This window comes from Haliotis asinina, unplaced genomic scaffold (assembly GCF_037392515.1).
Source record: "Haliotis asinina isolate JCU_RB_2024 unplaced genomic scaffold, JCU_Hal_asi_v2 scaffold_107, whole genome shotgun sequence".
NCBI lineage: Eukaryota > Metazoa > Mollusca > Gastropoda > Lepetellida > Haliotidae > Haliotis > Haliotis asinina.
The window spans coordinates 1-15,626 of NW_027133971.1; the positions used below are offsets into that span (position 1 = coordinate 1).

At 44.7% G+C, this 15,626-nt stretch overlaps 24 non-coding genes and 1 pseudogene across 24 annotated transcripts; all 25 read left to right on the plus strand.

Moving 5' to 3' along the window:
• Positions 1–155: 155 nt before the first annotated feature.
• Positions 156–288, plus strand: LOC137271151 (U1 spliceosomal RNA; annotated as a pseudogene).
• A 471-nt stretch (positions 289–759) lies between these two features.
• LOC137271142 (U1 spliceosomal RNA) lies at positions 760–922 on the plus strand. The gene has a single exon (XR_010955733.1). It is a non-coding gene; the product is annotated as a U1 spliceosomal RNA (small nuclear RNA).
• A 472-nt stretch (positions 923–1,394) lies between these two features.
• Positions 1,395–1,557, plus strand: LOC137271143 (U1 spliceosomal RNA). Its single transcript, XR_010955734.1, has one exon. It is a non-coding gene; the product is annotated as a U1 spliceosomal RNA (small nuclear RNA).
• A 471-nt stretch (positions 1,558–2,028) lies between these two features.
• Positions 2,029–2,192, plus strand: LOC137271097 (U1 spliceosomal RNA). The gene has a single exon (XR_010955692.1). It is a non-coding gene; the product is annotated as a U1 spliceosomal RNA (small nuclear RNA).
• Positions 2,193–2,666: 474 nt separating this feature from the next.
• Positions 2,667–2,830, plus strand: LOC137271109 (U1 spliceosomal RNA). Its single transcript, XR_010955703.1, has one exon. It is a non-coding gene; the product is annotated as a U1 spliceosomal RNA (small nuclear RNA).
• A 472-nt stretch (positions 2,831–3,302) lies between these two features.
• Positions 3,303–3,465, plus strand: LOC137271144 (U1 spliceosomal RNA). The gene has a single exon (XR_010955735.1). It is a non-coding gene; the product is annotated as a U1 spliceosomal RNA (small nuclear RNA).
• A 471-nt stretch (positions 3,466–3,936) lies between these two features.
• Positions 3,937–4,099, plus strand: LOC137271149 (U1 spliceosomal RNA). Its single transcript, XR_010955739.1, has one exon. It is a non-coding gene; the product is annotated as a U1 spliceosomal RNA (small nuclear RNA).
• Positions 4,100–4,571: 472 nt separating this feature from the next.
• Positions 4,572–4,735, plus strand: LOC137271148 (U1 spliceosomal RNA). The gene has a single exon (XR_010955738.1). It is a non-coding gene; the product is annotated as a U1 spliceosomal RNA (small nuclear RNA).
• A 470-nt stretch (positions 4,736–5,205) lies between these two features.
• LOC137271150 (U1 spliceosomal RNA) lies at positions 5,206–5,368 on the plus strand. Its single transcript, XR_010955740.1, has one exon. It is a non-coding gene; the product is annotated as a U1 spliceosomal RNA (small nuclear RNA).
• A 472-nt stretch (positions 5,369–5,840) lies between these two features.
• LOC137271121 (U1 spliceosomal RNA) lies at positions 5,841–6,004 on the plus strand. The gene has a single exon (XR_010955714.1). It is a non-coding gene; the product is annotated as a U1 spliceosomal RNA (small nuclear RNA).
• Positions 6,005–6,474: 470 nt separating this feature from the next.
• On the plus strand, positions 6,475–6,637 carry LOC137271147 (U1 spliceosomal RNA). The gene has a single exon (XR_010955737.1). It is a non-coding gene; the product is annotated as a U1 spliceosomal RNA (small nuclear RNA).
• Positions 6,638–7,108: 471 nt separating this feature from the next.
• Positions 7,109–7,272, plus strand: LOC137271133 (U1 spliceosomal RNA). Its single transcript, XR_010955725.1, has one exon. It is a non-coding gene; the product is annotated as a U1 spliceosomal RNA (small nuclear RNA).
• A 472-nt stretch (positions 7,273–7,744) lies between these two features.
• On the plus strand, positions 7,745–7,908 carry LOC137271145 (U1 spliceosomal RNA). Its single transcript, XR_010955736.1, has one exon. It is a non-coding gene; the product is annotated as a U1 spliceosomal RNA (small nuclear RNA).
• Positions 7,909–8,379: 471 nt separating this feature from the next.
• Positions 8,380–8,543, plus strand: LOC137271098 (U1 spliceosomal RNA). Its single transcript, XR_010955693.1, has one exon. It is a non-coding gene; the product is annotated as a U1 spliceosomal RNA (small nuclear RNA).
• A 471-nt stretch (positions 8,544–9,014) lies between these two features.
• Positions 9,015–9,178, plus strand: LOC137271099 (U1 spliceosomal RNA). Its single transcript, XR_010955694.1, has one exon. It is a non-coding gene; the product is annotated as a U1 spliceosomal RNA (small nuclear RNA).
• Positions 9,179–9,649: 471 nt separating this feature from the next.
• LOC137271100 (U1 spliceosomal RNA) lies at positions 9,650–9,813 on the plus strand. Its single transcript, XR_010955695.1, has one exon. It is a non-coding gene; the product is annotated as a U1 spliceosomal RNA (small nuclear RNA).
• Positions 9,814–10,284: 471 nt separating this feature from the next.
• On the plus strand, positions 10,285–10,448 carry LOC137271101 (U1 spliceosomal RNA). Its single transcript, XR_010955696.1, has one exon. It is a non-coding gene; the product is annotated as a U1 spliceosomal RNA (small nuclear RNA).
• A 471-nt stretch (positions 10,449–10,919) lies between these two features.
• Positions 10,920–11,083, plus strand: LOC137271103 (U1 spliceosomal RNA). The gene has a single exon (XR_010955697.1). It is a non-coding gene; the product is annotated as a U1 spliceosomal RNA (small nuclear RNA).
• Positions 11,084–11,554: 471 nt separating this feature from the next.
• LOC137271104 (U1 spliceosomal RNA) lies at positions 11,555–11,718 on the plus strand. Its single transcript, XR_010955698.1, has one exon. It is a non-coding gene; the product is annotated as a U1 spliceosomal RNA (small nuclear RNA).
• Positions 11,719–12,189: 471 nt separating this feature from the next.
• Positions 12,190–12,353, plus strand: LOC137271105 (U1 spliceosomal RNA). The gene has a single exon (XR_010955699.1). It is a non-coding gene; the product is annotated as a U1 spliceosomal RNA (small nuclear RNA).
• A 471-nt stretch (positions 12,354–12,824) lies between these two features.
• Positions 12,825–12,988, plus strand: LOC137271106 (U1 spliceosomal RNA). Its single transcript, XR_010955700.1, has one exon. It is a non-coding gene; the product is annotated as a U1 spliceosomal RNA (small nuclear RNA).
• A 471-nt stretch (positions 12,989–13,459) lies between these two features.
• Positions 13,460–13,623, plus strand: LOC137271107 (U1 spliceosomal RNA). Its single transcript, XR_010955701.1, has one exon. It is a non-coding gene; the product is annotated as a U1 spliceosomal RNA (small nuclear RNA).
• A 471-nt stretch (positions 13,624–14,094) lies between these two features.
• Positions 14,095–14,258, plus strand: LOC137271108 (U1 spliceosomal RNA). The gene has a single exon (XR_010955702.1). It is a non-coding gene; the product is annotated as a U1 spliceosomal RNA (small nuclear RNA).
• Positions 14,259–14,729: 471 nt separating this feature from the next.
• Positions 14,730–14,893, plus strand: LOC137271110 (U1 spliceosomal RNA). The gene has a single exon (XR_010955704.1). It is a non-coding gene; the product is annotated as a U1 spliceosomal RNA (small nuclear RNA).
• Positions 14,894–15,364: 471 nt separating this feature from the next.
• Positions 15,365–15,528, plus strand: LOC137271111 (U1 spliceosomal RNA). The gene has a single exon (XR_010955705.1). It is a non-coding gene; the product is annotated as a U1 spliceosomal RNA (small nuclear RNA).
• Positions 15,529–15,626: the final 98 nt, after the last annotated feature.

Below are 15,626 nucleotides of genomic sequence, written 5' to 3' on the forward strand. Positions count from 1 at the left end.
TTTCATTTAAAGTACACTGTTGTATATATTCATGTCCATTGCTGTCCTCAAGGTGTCTGGGGAGTATTGTTCTTAGGCCCTTTTAATGTAAATAAACTTTATTAAAAACAAAAAAAAAAAAAAAAAAAAAAAAAAAAAAAAAATCAAAAAAACCAATACTAGCTGTGGGCCCGGGGCGAGACCTTTCCATTGCACCTCGGTTTGGTTGACCCCTGCGATCGTCCCAAATGTGGACGACTCGGGTGCGCAATTTATAAGTGTGGGGGACTGCGTTCGCGCTCTCCCCTTGAAAATCAACCCCAAAAATAGATATTTTCAGTTGACACTTCCCCCACTTCCAAATCACTTGAAGATGATTGTTTTCCCGTGTGTGTATGTGCAAACTATGTGTTTTTAATGCGCATGTGTTAATCTGTTTGCTGTGGCAAAAGTATATGTTTAAAGCAAGTCTGAGTTTGATGTATTTCAGATGGGATCGCTTTGTCAGCCAGTTGTTGTGTTTGGACTGTCAAGTTGTCTCCCCTGCGTCCCGGATCAGAGATGCACGTGCATGCAGTCTAAATGGAAATAAATCCGTCTGTGTGTGTTTTTATCTATCAGTAATTTTTTCACAAAGTGAAGGTACTAATGGACTGTTCTGTACAATAAACTGTACGAACAATTAACCTGCCATGAAATATATGTGAAGCGTTGATGATGTGACACCTGAATAGGGCAACGCCAGGGTGATGTAAGTGAAAACTGGAACCTGTCCCAAGCATACTTACCTGGCACAGGCTTTACAGTGATCCGCAAGGCTGTGGGCCCGGGGCGAGACCTTTCCATTGCACCTCGGTTGGTTGACCCCTGCGATCGTCCCAAATGTGGACGACTCGGGTGCGCAATTTATAAGTGTGGGGGACTGCGTTCGCGCTCTCCCCTTGAAAATCAACCCCAAAAATAGATATTTTCAGTTGACACTTCCCCCACTTCCAAATCACTTGAAGATGATTGTTTTCCCGTGTGTGTATGTGCAAACTATGTGTTTTTAATGCGCATGTGTTAATCTGTTTGCTGTGGCAAAAGTATATGTTTAAAGCAAGTCTGAGTTTGATGTATTTCAGATGGGATCGCTTTGTCAGCCAGTTGTTGTGTTTGGACTGTCAAGTTGTCTCCCCTGCGTCCCGGATCAGAGATGCACGTGCATGCAGTCTAAATGGAAATAAATCCGTCTGTGTGTGTTTTTATCTATCAGTAATTTTTTCACAAAGTGAAGGTACTAATGGACTGTTCTGTACAATAAACTGTACGAAACAATTAACCTGCCATGAAATATATGTGAAGCGTTGATGATGTGACACCTGAATAGGGCAACGCCAGGGTGATGTAAGTGAAAACTGGAACCTGTCCCAAGCATACTTACCTGGCACAGGCTTTACAGTGATCCGCAAGGCTGTGGGCCCGGGCGAGACCTTTCCATTGCACCTCGGTTTGGTTGACCCCTGCGATCGTCCCAAATGTGGACGACTCGGGTGCGCAATTTATAAGTGTGGGGGACTGCGTTCGCGCTCTCCCCTTGAAAATCAACCCCAAAAATAGATATTTTCAGTTGACACTTCCCCCACTTCCAAATCACTTGAAGATGATTGTTTTCCCGTGTGTGTATGTGCAAACTATGTGTTTTTAATGCGCATGTGTTAATCTGTTTGCTGTGGCAAAAGTATATGTTTAAAGCAAGTCTGAGTTTGATGTATTTCAGATGGGATCGCTTTGTCAGCCAGTTGTTGTGTTTGGACTGTCAAGTTGTCTCCCCTGCGTCCCGGATCAGAGATGCACGTGCATGCAGTCTAAATGGAAATAAATCCGTCTGTGTGTGTTTTTATCTATCAGTAATTTTTTCACAAAGTGAAGGTACTAATGGACTGTTCTGTACAATAAACTGTACGAACAATTAACCTGCCATGAAATATATGTGAAGCGTTGATGATGTGACACCTGAATAGGGCAACGCCAGGGTGATGTAAGTGAAAACTGGAACCTGTCCCAAGCATACTTACCTGGCACAGGCTTTACAGTGATCCGCAAGGCTGTGGGCCCGGGGCGAGACCTTTCCATTGCACCTCGGTTTGGTTGACCCCTGCGATCGTCCCAAATGTGGACGACTCGGGTGCGCAATTTATAAGTGTGGGGGACTGCGTTCGCGCTCTCCCCTTGAAAATCAACCCCCAAAAATAGATATTTTCAGTTGACACTTCCCCCACTTCCAAATCACTTGAAGATGATTGTTTTCCCGTGTGTGTATGTGCAAACTATGTGTTTTTAATGCGCATGTGTTAATCTGTTTGCTGTGGCAAAAGTATATGTTTAAAGCAAGTCTGAGTTTGATGTATTTCAGATGGGATCGCTTTGTCAGCCAGTTGTTGTGTTTGGACTGTCAAGTTGTCTCCCCTGCGTCCCGGATCAGAGATGCACGTGCATTGCAGTCTAAATGGAAATAAATCCGTCTGTGTGTGTTTTTATCTATCAGTAATTTTTTCACAAAGTGAAGGTACTAATGGACTGTTCTGTACAATAAACTGTACGAACAATTAACCTGCCATGAAATATATGTGAAGCGTTGATGATGTGACACCCTGAATAGGGCAACGCCAGGGTGATGTAAGTGAAAACTGGAACCTGTCCCAAGCATACTTACCTGGCACAGGCTTTACAGTGATCCGCAAGGCTGTGGGCCCGGGGCGAGACCTTTCCATTGCACCTCGGTTTGGTTGACCCCTGCGATCGTCCCAAATGTGGACGACTCGGGTGCGCAATTTATAAGTGTGGGGGACTGCGTTCGCGCTCTCCCCTTGAAAATCAACCCCAAAAATAGATATTTTCAGTTGACACTTCCCCCCACTTCCAAATCACTTGAAGATGATTGTTTTCCCGTGTGTGTATGTGCAAACTATGTGTTTTTAATGCGCATGTGTTAATCTGTTTGCTGTGGCAAAAGTATATGTTTAAAGCAAGTCTGAGTTTGATGTATTTCAGATGGGATCGCTTTGTCAGCCAGTTGTTGTGTTTGGACTGTCAAGTTGTCTCCCCTGCGTCCCGGATCAGAGATGCACGTGCATGCAGTCTAAATGGAAATAAATCCGTCTGTGTGTGTTTTTATCTATCAGTAATTTTTTCACAAAGTGAAGGTACTAATGGACTGTTCTGTACAATAAACTGTACGAACAATTAACCTGCCATGAAATATATGTGAAGCGTTGATGATGTGACACCTGAATAGGGCAACGCCAGGGTGATGTAAGTGAAAACTGGAACCTGTCCCAAGCATACTTACCTGGCACAGGCTTTACAGTGATCCGCAAGGCTGTGGGCCCGGGCGAGACCTTTCCATTGCACCTCGGTTTGGTTGACCCCTGCGATCGTCCCAAATGTGGACGACTCGGGTGCGCAATTTATAAGTGTGGGGGACTGCGTTCGCGCTCTCCCCTTGAAAATCAACCCCAAAAATAGATATTTTCAGTTGACACTTCCCCCACTTCCAAATCACTTGAAGATGATTGTTTTCCCGTGTGTGTATGTGCAAACTATGTGTTTTTAATGCGCATGTGTTAATCTGTTTGCTGTGGCAAAAGTATATGTTTAAAGCAAGTCTGAGTTTGATGTATTTCAGATGGGATCGCTTTGTCAGCCAGTTGTTGTGTTTGGACTGTCAAGTTGTCTCCCCTGCGTCCCGGATCAGAGATGCACGTGCATGCAGTCTAAATGGAAATAAATCCGTCTGTGTGTGTTTTTATCTATCAGTAATTTTTTCACAAAGTGAAGGTACTAATGGACTGTTCTGTACAATAAACTGTACGAACAATTAACCTGCCATGAAATATATGTGAAGCGTTGATGATGTGACACCTGAATAGGGCAACGCCAGGGTGATGTAAGTGAAAACTGGAACCTGTCCCAAGCATACTTACCTGGCACAGGCTTTACAGTGATCCGCAAGGCTGTGGGCCCGGGGCGAGACCTTTCCATTGCACCTCGGTTTGGTTGACCCCTGCGATCGTCCAAATGTGGACGACTCGGGTGCGCAATTTATAAGTGTGGGGGACTGCGTTCGCGCTCTCCCCTTGAAAATCAACCCCAAAAATAGATATTTTCAGTTGACACTTCCCCCACTTCCAAATCACTTGAAGATGATTGTTTTCCCCGTGTGTGTATGTGCAAACTATGTGTTTTTAATGCGCATGTGTTAATCTGTTTGCTGTGGCAAAAGTATATGTTTAAAGCAAGTCTGAGTTTGATGTATTTCAGATGGGATCGCTTTGTCAGCCAGTTGTTGTGTTTGGACTGTCAAGTTGTCTCCCCTGCGTCCCGGATCAGAGATGCACGTGCATGCAGTCTAAATGGAAATAAATCCGTCTGTGTGTGTTTTTATCTATCAGTAATTTTTTCACAAAGTGAAGGTACTAATGGACTGTTCTGTACAATAAACTGTACGAACAATTAACCTGCCATGAAATATATGTGAAGCGTTGATGATGTGACACCTGAATAGGGCAACGCCAGGGTGATGTAAGTGAAAACTGGAACCTGTCCCAAGCATACTTACCTGGCACAGGCTTTACAGTGATCCGCAAGGCTGTGGGCCCGGGGCGAGACCTTTCCATTGCACCTCGGTTTGGTTGACCCCTGCGATCGTCCCAAATGTGGACGACTCGGGTGCGCAATTTATAAGTGTGGGGGACTGCGTTCGCGCTCTCCCTTGAAAATCAACCCCAAAAATAGATATTTTCAGTTGACACTTCCCCCACTTCCAAATCACTTGAAGATGATTGTTTTCCCGTGTGTGTATGTGCAAACTATGTGTTTTTAATGCGCATGTGTTAATCTGTTTGCTGTGGCAAAAGTATATGTTTAAAGCAAGTCTGAGTTTGATGTATTTCAGATGGGATCGCTTTGTCAGCCAGTTGTTGTGTTTGGACTGTCAAGTTGTCTCCCCTGCGTCCCGGATCAGAGATGCACGTGCATGCAGTCTAAATGGAAATAAATCCGTCTGTGTGTGTTTTTATCTATCAGTAATTTTTTCACAAAGTGAAGGTACTAATGGACTGTTCTGTACAATAAACTGTACGAACAATTAACCTGCCATGAAATATATGTGAAGCGTTGATGATGTGACACCTGAATAGGGCAACGCCAGGGTGATGTAAGTGAAAACTGGAACCTGTCCCAAGCATACTTACCTGGCACAGGCTTTACAGTGATCCGCAAGGCTGTGGGCCCGGGGCGAGACCTTTCCATTGCACCTCGGTTTGGTTGACCCCTGCGATCGTCCCAAATGTGGACGACTCGGGTGCGCAATTTATAAGTGTGGGGACTGCGTTCGCGCTCTTCCCCTTGAAAATCAACCCCAAAAATAGATATTTTCAGTTGACACTTCCCCCACTTCCAAATCACTTGAAGATGATTGTTTTCCCGTGTGTGTATGTGCAAACTATGTGTTTTTAATGCGCATGTGTTAATCTGTTTGCTGTGGCAAAAGTATATGTTTAAAGCAAGTCTGAGTTTGATGTATTTCAGATGGGATCGCTTTGTCAGCCAGTTGTTGTGTTTGGACTGTCAAGTTGTCTCCCCTGCGTCCCGGATCAGAGATGCACGTGCATGCAGTCTAAATGGAAATAAATCCGTCTGTGTGTGTTTTTATCTATCAGTAATTTTTTCACAAAGTGAAGGTACTAATGGACTGTTCTGTACAATAAACTGTACGAACAATTAACCTGCCATGAAATATATGTGAAGCGTTGATGATGTGACACCTGAATAGGGCAACGCCAGGGTGATGTAAGTGAAAACTGGAACCTGTCCCAAGCATACTTACCTGGCACAGGCTTTACAGTGATCCGCAAGGCTGTGGGCCCGGGGCGAGACCTTTCCATTGCACCTCGGTTTGGTTGACCCCTGCGATCGTCCCAAATGTGGACGACTCGGGTGCGCAATTTATAAGTGTGGGGGACTGCGTTCGCGCTCTCCCCTTGAAAATCAACCCCAAAAATAGATATTTTCAGTTGACACTTCCCCCACTTCCAAATCACTTGAAGATGATTGTTTTCCCGTGTGTGTATGTGCAAACTATGTGTTTTAATGCGCATGTGTTAATCTGTTTGCTGTGGCAAAAGTATATGTTTAAAGCAAGTCTGAGTTTGATGTATTTCAGATGGGATCGCTTTGTCAGCCAGTTGTTGTGTTTGGACTGTCAAGTTGTCTCCCCTGCGTCCCGGATCAGAGATGCACGTGCATGCAGTCTAAATGGAAATAAATCCGTCTGTGTGTGTTTTTATCTATCAGTAATTTTTTCACAAAGTGAAGGTACTAATGGACTGTTCTGTACAATAAACTGTACGAACAATTAACCTGCCATGAAATATATGTGAAGCGTTGATGATGTGACACCTGAATAGGGCAACGCCAGGGTGATGTAAGTGAAAACTGGAACCTGTCCCAAGCATACTTACCTGGCACAGGCTTTACAGTGATCCGCAAGGCTGTGGGCCCGGGCGAGACCTTTCCATTGCACCTCGGTTTGGTTGACCCCTGCGATCGTCCCAAATGTGGACGACTCGGGTGCGCAATTTATAAGTGTGGGGGACTGCGTTCGCGCTCTCCCCTTGAAAATCAACCCCAAAAATAGATATTTTCAGTTGACACTTCCCCCACTTCCAAATCACTTGAAGATGATTGTTTTCCCGTGTGTGTATGTGCAAACTATGTGTTTTTAATGCGCATGTGTTAATCTGTTTGCTGTGGCAAAAGTATATGTTTAAAGCAAGTCTGAGTTTGATGTATTTCAGATGGGATCGCTTTGTCAGCCAGTTGTTGTGTTTGGACTGTCAAGTTGTCTCCCCTGCGTCCCGGATCAGAGATGCACGTGCATGCAGTCTAAATGGAAATAAATCCGTCTGTGTGTGTTTTTATCTATCAGTAATTTTTTCACAAAGTGAAGGTACTAATGGACTGTTCTGTACAATAAACTGTACGAACAATTAACCTGCCATGAAATATATGTGAAGCGTTGATGATGTGACACCTGAATAGGGCAACGCCAGGGTGATGTAAGTGAAAACTGGAACCTGTCCCAAGCATACTTACCTGGCACAGGCTTTACAGTGATCCGCAAGGCTGTGGGCCCGGGGCGAGACCTTTCCATTGCACCTCGGTTTGGTTGACCCCTGCGATCGTCCCAAATGTGGACGACTCGGGTGCGCAATTTATAAGTGTGGGGGACTGCGTTCGCGCTCTCCCCTTGAAAATCAACCCCAAAAATAGATATTTTCAGTTGACACTTCCCCCACTTCCAAATCACTTGAAGATGATTGTTTTCCCGTGTGTGTATGTGCAAACTATGTGTTTTTTAATGCGCATGTGTTAATCTGTTTGCTGTGGCAAAAGTATATGTTTAAAGCAAGTCTGAGTTTGATGTATTTCAGATGGGATCGCTTTGTCAGCCAGTTGTTGTGTTTGGACTGTCAAGTTGTCTCCCCTGCGTCCCGGATCAGAGATGCACGTGCATGCAGTCTAAATGGAAATAAATCCGTCTGTGTGTGTTTTTATCTATCAGTAATTTTTTCACAAAGTGAAGGTACTAATGGACTGTTCTGTACAATAAACTGTACGAACAATTAACCTGCCATGAAATATATGTGAAGCGTTGATGATGTGACACCTGAATAGGGCAACGCCAGGGTGATGTAAGTGAAAACTGGAACCTGTCCCAAGCATACTTACCTGGCACAGGCTTTACAGTGATCCGCAAGGCTGTGGGCCCGGGGCGAGACCTTTCCATTGCACCTCGGTTTGGTTGACCCCTGCGATCGTCCCAAATGTGGACGACTCGGGTGCGCAATTTATAAGTGTGGGGGACTGCGTTCGCGCTCTCCCCTTGAAAATCAACCCCAAAAATAGATATTTTCAGTTGACACTTCCCCCACTTCCAAATCACTTGAAGATGATTGTTTTCCCGTGTGTGTATGTGCAAACTATGTGTTTTTAATGCGCATGTGTTAATCTGTTTGCTGTGGCAAAAGTATATGTTTAAAGCAAGTCTGAGTTTGATGTATTTCAGATGGGATCGCTTTGTCAGCCAGTTGTTGTGTTTGGACTGTCAAGTTGTCTCCCCTGCGTCCCGGATCAGAGATGCACGTGCATGCAGTCTAAATGGAAATAAATCCGTCTGTGTGTGTTTTTATCTATCAGTAATTTTTTCACAAAGTGAAGGTACTAATGGACTGTTCTGTACAATAAACTGTACGAACAATTAACCTGCCATGAAATATATGTGAAGCGTTGATGATGTGACACCTGAATAGGGCAACGCCAGGGTGATGTAAGTGAAAACTGGAACCTGTCCCAAGCATACTTACCTGGCACAGGCTTTACAGTGATCCGCAAGGCTGTGGGCCCGGGGCGAGACCTTTCCATTGCACCTCGGTTTGGTTGACCCCTGCGATCGTCCCAAATGTGGACGACTCGGGTGCGCAATTTATAAGTGTGGGGGACTGCGTTCGCGCTCTCCCCTTGAAAATCAACCCCAAAAATAGATATTTTCAGTTGACACTTCCCCCACTTCCAAATCACTTGAAGATGATTGTTTTCCCGTGTGTGTATGTGCAAACTATGTGTTTTTAATGCGCATGTGTTAATCTGTTTGCTGTGGCAAAAGTATATGTTTAAAGCAAGTCTGAGTTTGATGTATTTCAGATGGGATCGCTTTGTCAGCCAGTTGTTGTGTTTGGACTGTCAAGTTGTCTCCCCTGCGTCCCGGATCAGAGATGCACGTGCATGCAGTCTAAATGGAAATAAATCCGTCTGTGTGTGTTTTTATCTATCAGTAATTTTTTCACAAAGTGAAGGTACTAATGGACTGTTCTGTACAATAAACTGTACGAACAATTAACCTGCCATGAAATATATGTGAAGCGTTGATGATGTGACACCTGAATAGGGCAACGCCAGGGTGATGTAAGTGAAAACTGGAACCTGTCCCAAGCATACTTACCTGGCACAGGCTTTACAGTGATCCGCAAGGCTGTGGGCCCGGGGCGAGACCTTTCCATTGCACCTCGGTTTGGTTGACCCCTGCGATCGTCCCAAATGTGGACGACTCGGGTGCGCAATTTATAAGTGTGGGGGACTGCGTTCGCGCTCTCCCCTTGAAAATCAACCCCAAAAATAGATATTTTCAGTTGACACTTCCCCCACTTCCAAATCACTTGAAGATGATTGTTTTCCCGTGTGTGTATGTGCAAACTATGTGTTTTTAATGCGCATGTGTTAATCTGTTTGCTGTGGCAAAAGTATATGTTTAAAGCAAGTCTGAGTTTGATGTATTTCAGATGGGATCGCTTTGTCAGCCAGTTGTTGTGTTTGGACTGTCAAGTTGTCTCCCCTGCGTCCCGGATCAGAGATGCACGTGCATGCAGTCTAAATGGAAATAAATCCGTCTGTGTGTGTTTTTATCTATCAGTAATTTTTTCACAAAGTGAAGGTACTAATGGACTGTTCTGTACAATAAACTGTACGAACAATTAACCTGCCATGAAATATATGTGAAGCGTTGATGATGTGACACCTGAATAGGGCAACGCCAGGGTGATGTAAGTGAAAACTGGAACCTGTCCCAAGCATACTTACCTGGCACAGGCTTTACAGTGATCCGCAAGGCTGTGGGCCCGGGGCGAGACCTTTCCATTGCACCTCGGTTTGGTTGACCCCTGCGATCGTCCCAAATGTGGACGACTCGGGTGCGCAATTTATAAGTGTGGGGGACTGCGTTCGCGCTCTCCCCTTGAAAATCAACCCCAAAAATAGATATTTTCAGTTGACACTTCCCCCACTTCCAAATCACTTGAAGATGATTGTTTTCCCGTGTGTGTATGTGCAAACTATGTGTTTTTAATGCGCATGTGTTAATCTGTTTGCTGTGGCAAAAGTATATGTTTAAAGCAAGTCTGAGTTTGATGTATTTCAGATGGGATCGCTTTGTCAGCCAGTTGTTGTGTTTGGACTGTCAAGTTGTCTCCCCTGCGTCCCGGATCAGAGATGCACGTGCATGCAGTCTAAATGGAAATAAATCCGTCTGTGTGTGTTTTTATCTATCAGTAATTTTTTCACAAAGTGAAGGTACTAATGGACTGTTCTGTACAATAAACTGTACGAACAATTAACCTGCCATGAAATATATGTGAAGCGTTGATGATGTGACACCTGAATAGGGCAACGCCAGGGTGATGTAAGTGAAAACTGGAACCTGTCCCAAGCATACTTACCTGGCACAGGCTTTACAGTGATCCGCAAGGCTGTGGGCCCGGGGCGAGACCTTTCCATTGCACCTCGGTTTGGTTGACCCCTGCGATCGTCCCAAATGTGGACGACTCGGGTGCGCAATTTATAAGTGTGGGGGACTGCGTTCGCGCTCTCCCCTTGAAAATCAACCCCAAAAATAGATATTTTCAGTTGACACTTCCCCCACTTCCAAATCACTTGAAGATGATTGTTTTCCCGTGTGTGTATGTGCAAACTATGTGTTTTTAATGCGCATGTGTTAATCTGTTTGCTGTGGCAAAAGTATATGTTTAAAGCAAGTCTGAGTTTGATGTATTTCAGATGGGATCGCTTTGTCAGCCAGTTGTTGTGTTTGGACTGTCAAGTTGTCTCCCCTGCGTCCCGGATCAGAGATGCACGTGCATGCAGTCTAAATGGAAATAAATCCGTCTGTGTGTGTTTTTATCTATCAGTAATTTTTTCACAAAGTGAAGGTACTAATGGACTGTTCTGTACAATAAACTGTACGAACAATTAACCTGCCATGAAATATATGTGAAGCGTTGATGATGTGACACCTGAATAGGGCAACGCCAGGGTGATGTAAGTGAAAACTGGAACCTGTCCCAAGCATACTTACCTGGCACAGGCTTTACAGTGATCCGCAAGGCTGTGGGCCCGGGGCGAGACCTTTCCATTGCACCTCGGTTTGGTTGACCCCTGCGATCGTCCCAAATGTGGACGACTCGGGTGCGCAATTTATAAGTGTGGGGGACTGCGTTCGCGCTCTCCCCTTGAAAATCAACCCCAAAAATAGATATTTTCAGTTGACACTTCCCCCACTTCCAAATCACTTGAAGATGATTGTTTTCCCGTGTGTGTATGTGCAAACTATGTGTTTTTAATGCGCATGTGTTAATCTGTTTGCTGTGGCAAAAGTATATGTTTAAAGCAAGTCTGAGTTTGATGTATTTCAGATGGGATCGCTTTGTCAGCCAGTTGTTGTGTTTGGACTGTCAAGTTGTCTCCCCTGCGTCCCGGATCAGAGATGCACGTGCATGCAGTCTAAATGGAAATAAATCCGTCTGTGTGTGTTTTTATCTATCAGTAATTTTTTCACAAAGTGAAGGTACTAATGGACTGTTCTGTACAATAAACTGTACGAACAATTAACCTGCCATGAAATATATGTGAAGCGTTGATGATGTGACACCTGAATAGGGCAACGCCAGGGTGATGTAAGTGAAAACTGGAACCTGTCCCAAGCATACTTACCTGGCACAGGCTTTACAGTGATCCGCAAGGCTGTGGGCCCGGGGCGAGACCTTTCCATTGCACCTCGGTTTGGTTGACCCCTGCGATCGTCCCAAATGTGGACGACTCGGGTGCGCAATTTATAAGTGTGGGGGACTGCGTTCGCGCTCTCCCCTTGAAAATCAACCCCAAAAATAGATATTTTCAGTTGACACTTCCCCCACTTCCAAATCACTTGAAGATGATTGTTTTCCCGTGTGTGTATGTGCAAACTATGTGTTTTTAATGCGCATGTGTTAATCTGTTTGCTGTGGCAAAAGTATATGTTTAAAGCAAGTCTGAGTTTGATGTATTTCAGATGGGATCGCTTTGTCAGCCAGTTGTTGTGTTTGGACTGTCAAGTTGTCTCCCCTGCGTCCCGGATCAGAGATGCACGTGCATGCAGTCTAAATGGAAATAAATCCGTCTGTGTGTGTTTTTATCTATCAGTAATTTTTTCACAAAGTGAAGGTACTAATGGACTGTTCTGTACAATAAACTGTACGAACAATTAACCTGCCATGAAATATATGTGAAGCGTTGATGATGTGACACCTGAATAGGGCAACGCCAGGGTGATGTAAGTGAAAACTGGAACCTGTCCCAAGCATACTTACCTGGCACAGGCTTTACAGTGATCCGCAAGGCTGTGGGCCCGGGGCGAGACCTTTCCATTGCACCTCGGTTTGGTTGACCCCTGCGATCGTCCCAAATGTGGACGACTCGGGTGCGCAATTTATAAGTGTGGGGGACTGCGTTCGCGCTCTCCCCTTGAAAATCAACCCCAAAAATAGATATTTTCAGTTGACACTTCCCCCACTTCCAAATCACTTGAAGATGATTGTTTTCCCGTGTGTGTATGTGCAAACTATGTGTTTTTAATGCGCATGTGTTAATCTGTTTGCTGTGGCAAAAGTATATGTTTAAAGCAAGTCTGAGTTTGATGTATTTCAGATGGGATCGCTTTGTCAGCCAGTTGTTGTGTTTGGACTGTCAAGTTGTCTCCCCTGCGTCCCGGATCAGAGATGCACGTGCATGCAGTCTAAATGGAAATAAATCCGTCTGTGTGTGTTTTTATCTATCAGTAATTTTTTCACAAAGTGAAGGTACTAATGGACTGTTCTGTACAATAAACTGTACGAACAATTAACCTGCCATGAAATATATGTGAAGCGTTGATGATGTGACACCTGAATAGGGCAACGCCAGGGTGATGTAAGTGAAAACTGGAACCTGTCCCAAGCATACTTACCTGGCACAGGCTTTACAGTGATCCGCAAGGCTGTGGGCCCGGGGCGAGACCTTTCCATTGCACCTCGGTTTGGTTGACCCCTGCGATCGTCCCAAATGTGGACGACTCGGGTGCGCAATTTATAAGTGTGGGGGACTGCGTTCGCGCTCTCCCCTTGAAAATCAACCCCAAAAATAGATATTTTCAGTTGACACTTCCCCCACTTCCAAATCACTTGAAGATGATTGTTTTCCCGTGTGTGTATGTGCAAACTATGTGTTTTTAATGCGCATGTGTTAATCTGTTTGCTGTGGCAAAAGTATATGTTTAAAGCAAGTCTGAGTTTGATGTATTTCAGATGGGATCGCTTTGTCAGCCAGTTGTTGTGTTTGGACTGTCAAGTTGTCTCCCCTGCGTCCCGGATCAGAGATGCACGTGCATGCAGTCTAAATGGAAATAAATCCGTCTGTGTGTGTTTTTATCTATCAGTAATTTTTTCACAAAGTGAAGGTACTAATGGACTGTTCTGTACAATAAACTGTACGAACAATTAACCTGCCATGAAATATATGTGAAGCGTTGATGATGTGACACCTGAATAGGGCAACGCCAGGGTGATGTAAGTGAAAACTGGAACCTGTCCCAAGCATACTTACCTGGCACAGGCTTTACAGTGATCCGCAAGGCTGTGGGCCCGGGGCGAGACCTTTCCATTGCACCTCGGTTTGGTTGACCCCTGCGATCGTCCCAAATGTGGACGACTCGGGTGCGCAATTTATAAGTGTGGGGGACTGCGTTCGCGCTCTCCCCTTGAAAATCAACCCCAAAAATAGATATTTTCAGTTGACACTTCCCCCACTTCCAAATCACTTGAAGATGATTGTTTTCCCGTGTGTGTATGTGCAAACTATGTGTTTTTAATGCGCATGTGTTAATCTGTTTGCTGTGGCAAAAGTATATGTTTAAAGCAAGTCTGAGTTTGATGTATTTCAGATGGGATCGCTTTGTCAGCCAGTTGTTGTGTTTGGACTGTCAAGTTGTCTCCCCTGCGTCCCGGATCAGAGATGCACGTGCATGCAGTCTAAATGGAAATAAATCCGTCTGTGTGTGTTTTTATCTATCAGTAATTTTTTCACAAAGTGAAGGTACTAATGGACTGTTCTGTACAATAAACTGTACGAACAATTAACCTGCCATGAAATATATGTGAAGCGTTGATGATGTGACACCTGAATAGGGCAACGCCAGGGTGATGTAAGTGAAAACTGGAACCTGTCCCAAGCATACTTACCTGGCACAGGCTTTACAGTGATCCGCAAGGCTGTGGGCCCGGGGCGAGACCTTTCCATTGCACCTCGGTTTGGTTGACCCCTGCGATCGTCCCAAATGTGGACGACTCGGGTGCGCAATTTATAAGTGTGGGGGACTGCGTTCGCGCTCTCCCCTTGAAAATCAACCCCAAAAATAGATATTTTCAGTTGACACTTCCCCCACTTCCAAATCACTTGAAGATGATTGTTTTCCCGTGTGTGTATGTGCAAACTATGTGTTTTTAATGCGCATGTGTTAATCTGTTTGCTGTGGCAAAAGTATATGTTTAAAGCAAGTCTGAGTTTGATGTATTTCAGATGGGATCGCTTTGTCAGCCAGTTGTTGTGTTTGGACTGTCAAGTTGTCTCCCCTGCGTCCCGGATCAGAGATGCACGTGCATGCAGTCTAAATGGAAATAAATCCGTCTGTGTGTGTTTTTATCTATCAGTAATTTTTTCACAAAGTGAAGGTACTAATGGACTGTTCTGTACAATAAACTGTACGAACAATTAACCTGCCATGAAATATATGTGAAGCGTTGATGATGTGACACCTGAATAGGGCAACGCCAGGGTGATGTAAGTGAAAACTGGAACCTGTCCCAAGCATACTTACCTGGCACAGGCTTTACAGTGATCCGCAAGGCTGTGGGCCCGGGGCGAGACCTTTCCATTGCACCTCGGTTTGGTTGACCCCTGCGATCGTCCCAAATGTGGACGACTCGGGTGCGCAATTTATAAGTGTGGGGGACTGCGTTCGCGCTCTCCCCTTGAAAATCAACCCCAAAAATAGATATTTTCAGTTGACACTTCCCCCACTTCCAAATCACTTGAAGATGATTGTTTTCCCGTGTGTGTATGTGCAAACTATGTGTTTTTAATGCGCATGTGTTAATCTGTTTGCTGTGGCAAAAGTATATGTTTAAAGCAAGTCTGAGTTTGATGTATTTCAGATGGGATCGCTTTGTCAGCCAGTTGTTGTGTTTGGACTGTCAAGTTGTCTCCCCTGCGTCCCGGATCAGAGATGCACGTGCATGCAGTCTAAATGGAAATAAATCCGTCTGTGTGTGTTTTTATCTATCAGTAATTTTTTCACAAAGTGAAGGTACTAATGGACTGTTCTGTACAATAAACTGTACGAACAATTAACCTGCCATGAAATATATGTGAAGCGTTGATGATGTGACACCTGAATAGGGCAACGCCAGGGTGATGTAAGTGAAAACTGGAACCTGTCCCAAGCATACTTACCTGGCACAGGCTTTACAGTGATCCGCAAGGCTGTGGGCCCGGGGCGAGACCTTTCCATTGCACCTCGGTTTGGTTGACCCCTGCGATCGTCCCAAATGTGGACGACTCGGGTGCGCAATTTATAAGTGTGGGGGACTGCGTTCGCGCTCTCCCCTTGAAAATCAACCCCAAAAATAGATATTTTCAGTTGACACTTCCCCCACTTCCAAATCACTTGAAGATGATTGTTTTCCCGTGTGTGTATGTGCAAACTA